Here is a 7,416-nt window from a genome sequence, read left to right as displayed (position 1 = left end):
GTAGTAGCAGTAGTAGTGGTAGTGGTAGTAGCAGTAGTGGTAGTAGTGGTGGTAGTAGTAGCTGTAGTAGTAGTACTAGTAGTAAACATGAACTTTGAAGATAGGAATGGGCAATATCAACTCAAAGAAATGCAGCAACATTTTGTCTCTAATGAAAAGAATTCCAATTTGTGACAACAAACTAGAACAACATTAAAACCAACCGACCTCACAACTCCTGACTAACTAACGCTTGACATACCACAACCGTCTTCAGGAACCAGTGCTGAGAAGTGCACATAATTCAATAAATGTTTGGTTACAGAACATTGTCACTACATGCCTATTAAAATTAATACAGCAAAACAGTAAACGTAAAATTCCCATACATTCCCAGATAATTGATCCAGCACCGTTTTCTTCATAAATTGCGTTCATGGTTTCTATCACTCGATCACATGACTTTTCACTTGCACAATCAGACGTCTGCAGACCGTCTTCTTGCCCAAACAGTGCTGGCTGGGTTGCATAAGGTCAGGAGCACAATGTTGGTTTGGAGCCTTACTTGGATCTTACTTGTTCTTGCCTTGAGAACAATTCATGGTTGACTCCATTGTCTGTTTTGTTTTTCTCTCTGTTTTCAAACTGTTTGAACCTTTTTCAACTTTCATCGCTGCCGTCTCAGAGAGCAGTGATAGGCACACAGGTTTTCCAGATGAGTAAGTTCTTTCATGGGCTACTTGTAGTATTGTCTGGTAATGTAGTTTCTGCTAGCACTAGAGTAGTTTTCCTTTATGCCAAATCAATCTTACTTCTTTATTCTGCATACAGTGAATATAAAGGTCTGCACATCCCTGTTAACCCCTTACCAGTCACCTGTGAGCCCCTGTGTTCACATATGTCAGTAGAACTCCTAGCATGCATTTTAAAGGCTTCAAATGCACGGGCTGTGGGTTGTAAGCCCTCAGAAAATTATTTCTAAATGTCACCCACTTTTATTGAAACACAAATTCTGTACAATTCTAATGAAGAACAAATCTGTTAGGAGAAAAAGATAGGGGGGATGTAAAAGATATATGGTTTTATAAGTGCACACATCCTTAAACTTACTGTATTTCTGTCAGATTTAGCTCTAAACTCTGGTTTACATCTTACCTTTTTAATTTTTCTTCTGGTAAAATCATCCATTTGTTGATCTGGATGGCTGTTTAGGGTCGTAGTCATGACCCTAACCCTGTTTTTATGCTAAAAGTACCTTTTCTAAATATGTCCAGAAAGTTAATTTCTGTTTTCATCTGACAAAAACACACATGCTTTTGGAAGACTTGTTTTTCCTTATTATTATTATTTATTTTTGTTTGTTGAGACTTGTTGTTGAGAAAAACGCTAAGGGTTTCAAAATGAAGCAACTGGACTCTTTATTTTAATTTTTTTCTCACGATCAAGTAAAGAAGTCATGTATAGACCACCATTCACTCTCACCTGTTACCAGTTAACCTAACGTGGATATTTTCTGTCAGTGGGAGGGGTACCTGGAGTAAAGCCATGTGTTCACGGGGAGAACATGTAAACACACACAAAGGCTACAACCAGTTTTAAACTTGCGACCTTCTTGCTGTGAGGCTGCAGCTTTAATCACTGCTCCCCTGTGCCGCTTACGCCCAAAACTAAATTCTGTCATTGAATTAAAAAACTAAGTGTTAGTGTAAACGTTTATGTAACCATCTTTTTGCACCTTTTAAAATTTTTTTTTTTTTTAGATTTTTCTTTTAACAGATTTGTTGGTTTTTGAGTGGAATCATTCAGGACAAAAGGGAAATAAAAGGTGGGAAAAGTTTTGACTTTTAAACAGGAGGTGTGGACTTTTTACATTCACTCACTGCTTATCTCATCTACTGTATATTAAAGTGCTTTTTAGAACTTACAAGTGTGGTGGGTACAACTTTACAATAAGGCTCTCCTTATAGATAGCCAATAAATAGTTTATAGATAATTATCAATTCCTCTATAAACACTTTATAAATCATTAACTGCTTAGTATGCATTAATTAAGGGTGACGGAGACAAAACTGACCAGTTTGTTGCCAAATAGTGAGTCAAATCTGTTCACCTATATATTTCATCTAGAGTTGTTTTATGAAACATTTCAGACTAAGTTACTACCTTGTAAGCACAATAAGCATTTATAAACCTATTTTTTTAGCATGTACGGTAATTAGGCCTGTCGCAATAAACAATAAATCAATTAATCGCATGGTGAAAATTATCGACCTAATTTTCATTTATCGGCTTTATCCTTTCTTCGTGTCTCTCTCTTTCTGCTGAAGACACGGGATGAGAAAAGGCTCAACTCCGGTGCTCTTCACTAACCCCTCCCTTTCTCTTTAAAATCCATTTTAACTGTCAAAAATCGTGTTTTTGGATCGTTAAAAAGCAGCTAAGCTACGAGCTAAGCTAACAGGCCGACCTCGGGGACAAACCTCCGTCTTGTCGAAACTCCAAAATTCACGGTTGAAACCCGTGCCTTAGTGTAAAAAGTTGTTACTCTACAAAAAGAAGCTGAGAACTCGTTTACTGACTTTTTATTAAAAGCTTTGTATGAAAAATGCTAAAGAGCTCAAACTACACCGAGCATCCACCATTTTGAGAACCAAAGAGAGACAATCTGTCACAAGGGGCCTCTCTCCCATTTTTCTTAGAGACACGCTGCTCGCTCCCTCACGCTCCTTCGGTTCAGTCTTATATTGCCATCCGGTGGTTGAAAAAGGTACTACTGTACATGCAGAACAAATTAACAAACATTTCTCCTTAAATTTGACAATAATTACTAATTATTGTCAAATTTCACACAATATTATCATTTATCGCAATAATTTCTGAGACAATTAATTGCCCAGCAAAATTCGTGACAGGCCTAACAGTAATATTGTACTTTATCACTGCATTATAAGTATCTACAACTAATATTATAGCCTAAAAAATTAGGTTTACAAATGCTTATTGTGCTTACAAGGTAGTAACTTAGTCTGAAATGTTTAATATAACAACTCTAGATGAAATATATATGAACAGATTTGGCTCACTATTTGTCAAGAAACTGGTCAGTTTTGTCTCTTGTCACCCTTAATTGATGCATACTAAGCAGTTATTAATGATTTATAAAGTGTTTATAGAGGAATTAATAATGTATCTGTGAACTATTAGCCATCTATAAAAGGAGCCTTATTGTAAAGTGGTACCATGTAGGGGAGCGGACGAGTATAACCAAGTACTGTAAATAATTTTACCATAATCACATACAGTATGACCTGTCCTGTCAGAACTTCTTCTTTATTAGAATAAAAAAATGTTCTCGCACACAGTAAAGACCTGACACTCACACTGACACAAATCCACTGAAACACACGTAAACATTTTCTGTCCTGTTTCATATTAATGCAAGGTTCCTACCCCGTCTTCAAAAGTAGAGGATTGGTCTTTAAGATTTTCCAGGTCTGTATAAGTTTGGGGGCCGGGGATAGTATGGATAAACATTAGTTTCCTCTGGTTTGTTTGCGGCTCCTCGGACTGATGAAGTCCTTTGAATGAAGGACGAAACATCTCAACAAAAAATAGAAACCGTCCAGATGACCTGACTGAACTTTGTTGGATTTTTGACGTGGATTATTGAGCATGAACTTTGATGTTTTGAACCACTTTGGCCATGACTGCCTCAGAGGAGTTGAAGGGGGAGAGGGCGGGCCCCAGAAACCATCTTATCACCATCAAACTGGTTGGTCCACTATGGGAGTGGGCTGCTTGTGGGACTAAGTATGACTGTGGCTCCTCGGACTGATGAAGTCCTTTGAATGAAGGACGAAACGTCTCAACAAAAAAAGAAACCATCCAGATGACCTGACTGAACTGTGTTGGAAAAACATGAGTGTTTCCAGACTTTTACTTAATGCTTAACATTTTCTTTAAAAAAACATAATAATTACACCTTAGCAAAGGCTCTTGTAAAAAAAAAAAAAGTATATAAAACATTTTTAGTATTCAGTCTGTCCTTTTGGGGTATTAGGATTCTGTACAATTCCCTTTAGTCGAGGCAGATTTTTACTGCACATATTTTTCTTCTCAAAACTTGCAATGAAACAAAAGTATTGAAGAAAAAATGCACATTTTGTCCCTTTTGATGCTCACAAGGCCCATTGCAAAGTCAACAAGGGAGTAATTATTATTAAAAGAAAAAAAACTTGCATCTAAAAATCTTACATAAGTAAACGGATAATAAAACAACACTGCTACACAAACGGTAAATTACAGTATGTTTATAGATGTTTTCATGTAAAAAAAAATCAATGAGAAAATCTAAAACCTTGAGTCTGGGGAGAAGTCTGGAATATTAAAAATGTAAAACGTGTAGGAACCCTGCAAATGTATCTTCTTTTTATTTCAGTTTTTTTAATGTTTGTGTTGCTTAAAGTGAAATAATGAACGTCTCAGAAAGAATATCTAAATAAAAATAGGTCGGATGCGTGTAGTTTATCTGTCTGTTCTGTCAGTACAGTTTGTGTTATCTTGGGAGTATTTAACAAGTTCATTGTTTTTTCCAACTAATCAGTCAATCATACATCATGAATCTTTCCACAAGCAACAGTTCTATTTCATCCCTCCTGACCGCCAGAGGGCGGTGCTGAAAGCACTGAATGTTCCCTTGGCACATGCGCTGTTTGAGTAGTAATATCAACGGAGTCACAGGTGGGACACGGATTACCAATCAATGGCTATATAACCTGACGCCATCCGCAGCTCTACTCCTTTTTTCTTCTCGCGCGCGGTTCAATTCAGGGCTTCAGCCCTTTGGACTTTTGAACTTTTCACCGTCGTCGGAGGCCCGACTGCCCGTTGGCGGGAGTAGCGTGTTCGCCCTCCTAGGGGCTGCGGTGGTTTAACTCTGTTCAAAGGTATTTCTGCTGTTCATTGGAGTCTACGGTGGTTTCCGCCCCCCTCCCAACTTACAGCTTCTGACTACTATGTGTGTGATTCAACACCAGTGAGTAGTATTTTTTATATTTCGCCATTGGCTAGCGGTAGTGTTCGCTCCACTCCCGTTTGTTGGAAGCCTCCAACCGCGTGGTCGGTTGGACTGTGCTCCGAAATTTAATTAAGTAGCCAGCTGAGTTTCTGGCCTTGTTTTCATTGCACCCTCTCCCCAGTTATTTTCACCAACCTCATAGAAGGTTGGACAGAGCTAGGGGTACTAGCCTCTCTACGTTCTGGCCTTGTTTTCATTGATGAAGGCTAGCATGCATGCCCCCTCTCCCAATTCTCGGCCTATCCTTTCGTCCTTGTTTTCGCCCTGTATCCTGGCCGTATCTGGCGGTGCCAGCCCCTTTGCTGAGTTGCAGTTTTTCACTTGAGTAAACTGTCTAAAGTAAGGAGCATGGACGGCACTGCTGCACAGATTGTGGGGCCATGCTCCAAGCAGATGACGGTCACGACCTATGTCCTGCCTGTCTTGGACATGACCATCTGGTGGAGGCCCTGTCGGAGAACCCCTGCATGAACTACAGCTTTATGCCTCGTGCTGTGAGGGTGGTTCGACTGGCCCAGTTTCGCCCCGAGCTCGGCAGTGACCTCCCGCCTTCAGGGCAGGAGGCTCCACCTAGGCGCTCGAAGCGCCGGTCTGACGCTGCAGTCTCTTTGGCGCCTCCAGCAGCAATCAGCTTTAGCGATGCAGCGCTTCAGGCCTTTGCACTCATGACGAGGGAACTTGGGCACGTGATGTCCTTCTTGGTCCAGGCTCGCCGACAGGTCTGGTTGGTGCAGTCAACATTGACCGAGCCATGTCGTAGAACCCTCCGTAATGTCCCGGTGGTGCCGGGGGAGTTGTTCGGTTCGGTTGCCTTGGAAGTGCTGGAACGGACCGTCCAAGCATGACAGACAAGGAAGCCGCTTTCGAGCCTTAGCAGGGCGATGCCCCCTCCACCTCCTCAGCATCCAAGGTGCCCGTCTGCTGATCCCAGCATTCGGCTGCTGCCTCGGAGTCATAATCGGCCAGGTGGTCTTTGCCCTCATGCGGTTCAGCAGAGACCCAACAGGAGCTTTCGTGAGTCGGTCCACCAACCAGTTGAGCATGTTTGGACCAGGGACTCTGGCTGCCACCCCTCACGGCGGGGGAGGGAGATGGTGATGCCACCAGGCCAACCGTCAGATATTTCTCCCACCAGCAGCCCAGTTACTGGGCTGCTCATGTTTGTTCAATTAGCTTTGTAGAGATCTATTAGAGTGCTGTATGAATGGGTAAATAAGGGCACAGATTCTAGTGTAAAGTACTTTGAGTATCTTGATCAGATAGAAAGGCACTATATAAGTACAGTCCATTTACCATTTAAAGTTTATGTAGCGGCAATATCATCTAATCACACAGGCATTGATGGCTGTACGGTGGGGAGCCATAATCTAGTCTCCCTTCTTCTGCGTGGTGCCGTAGGTTGCACCCGCTGACAGCTCCACGACCACCAGGTTGGGATCTGCCGTTATACGACGTTCAGACCAGCTGTTTGTGTGTTACGGAGGCCCTAGCTTAGGCTATCCTCTTTCCAAACAGCGCCTCTCCCACTGGATCGTGGATGTCATCTGCCACCCTATGCTGCAGGGCACAGCCCCCTGCTGGTCGGCGTGAAGGCACACTCTTACCAGGAGCGTTTCCGCTTCCTGGGCTGCCCTGAGAGTAGTTCCGCTGGAAGCAATATGTGCTGCTGCATCATGGGCTTCCCCAAGCACATTCACCAGAGTTTACAGCGTTAACGTGGCCACCCCTCATCCCCTGGGCCAGATTCTTCTGCAAGGGACTTCTGGGCCTCCTCAGTGAGGTGTGTGCTCAGGATTCCTTGTGACATAGTTGGTATTAGTCATTCAGTGCTTTCAGCACCGCCCTCTGGCGGTCAGGAGGGATGAAATAGAACAAAAGTTGCGTATGTAACTACGGTTCTATGAATCCCGGATGACCGCCAGAGCTTCTCTGTCACTCAGAATCCTTGCGTCCCGCGAAAAGATTCTGTAGAAGTAGAGCTGCGGATGATGTCAGGCTATATAGTATCTGGTCATCCGTGTCACACCTGTGACTCCATTGATATTACTACTCGAACAGCGCATGCGTGAAGGGAACATTCAGTGCTTTCAGCACCGCCTCTGGCGGTCATCCGGGATTCATAGAACCGTAGTTACATCTATAACTTTTGTTTCCAACTAACACAAATTTTGTGATACTTATAGCTTAATTTTTGTCTTTTTTTTTTATCAAATCCAACTTTTAAAATGTTAAATGGTGTAAAATGTAAATAAAAAAAGAATGCAATGATTTGCAAATCTCCTAAACCCATGTTTTTTTTCACAGTGGAACTTATTAAACATTTCAAATGTTTAAACTGAGAACTTGTACAATTGGGGGGG

The 7,416-nt window shown here is 42.0% G+C and overlaps 1 protein-coding gene across 1 annotated transcript in view; it reads left to right on the top strand.

Moving 5' to 3' along the window:
* LOC119420710 (C2 domain-containing protein 2) overlaps positions 1 to 7,416 on the top strand; it is a 44,665-nt gene that overhangs the window by 36,492 nt on the left and 757 nt on the right. The window lies entirely within an intron of this gene.

This window comes from Nematolebias whitei, chromosome 14 (genome assembly GCF_014905685.2).
Source record: "Nematolebias whitei isolate Nwh7 chromosome 14, NemWhi1, whole genome shotgun sequence".
In the NCBI taxonomy this organism is placed as follows: Eukaryota; Metazoa; Chordata; class Actinopteri; order Cyprinodontiformes; family Rivulidae; genus Nematolebias; species Nematolebias whitei.
The sequence above is the reverse complement of the archived record's forward strand: the minus strand, read 5'-3'. Positions and strand labels throughout refer to the sequence as shown.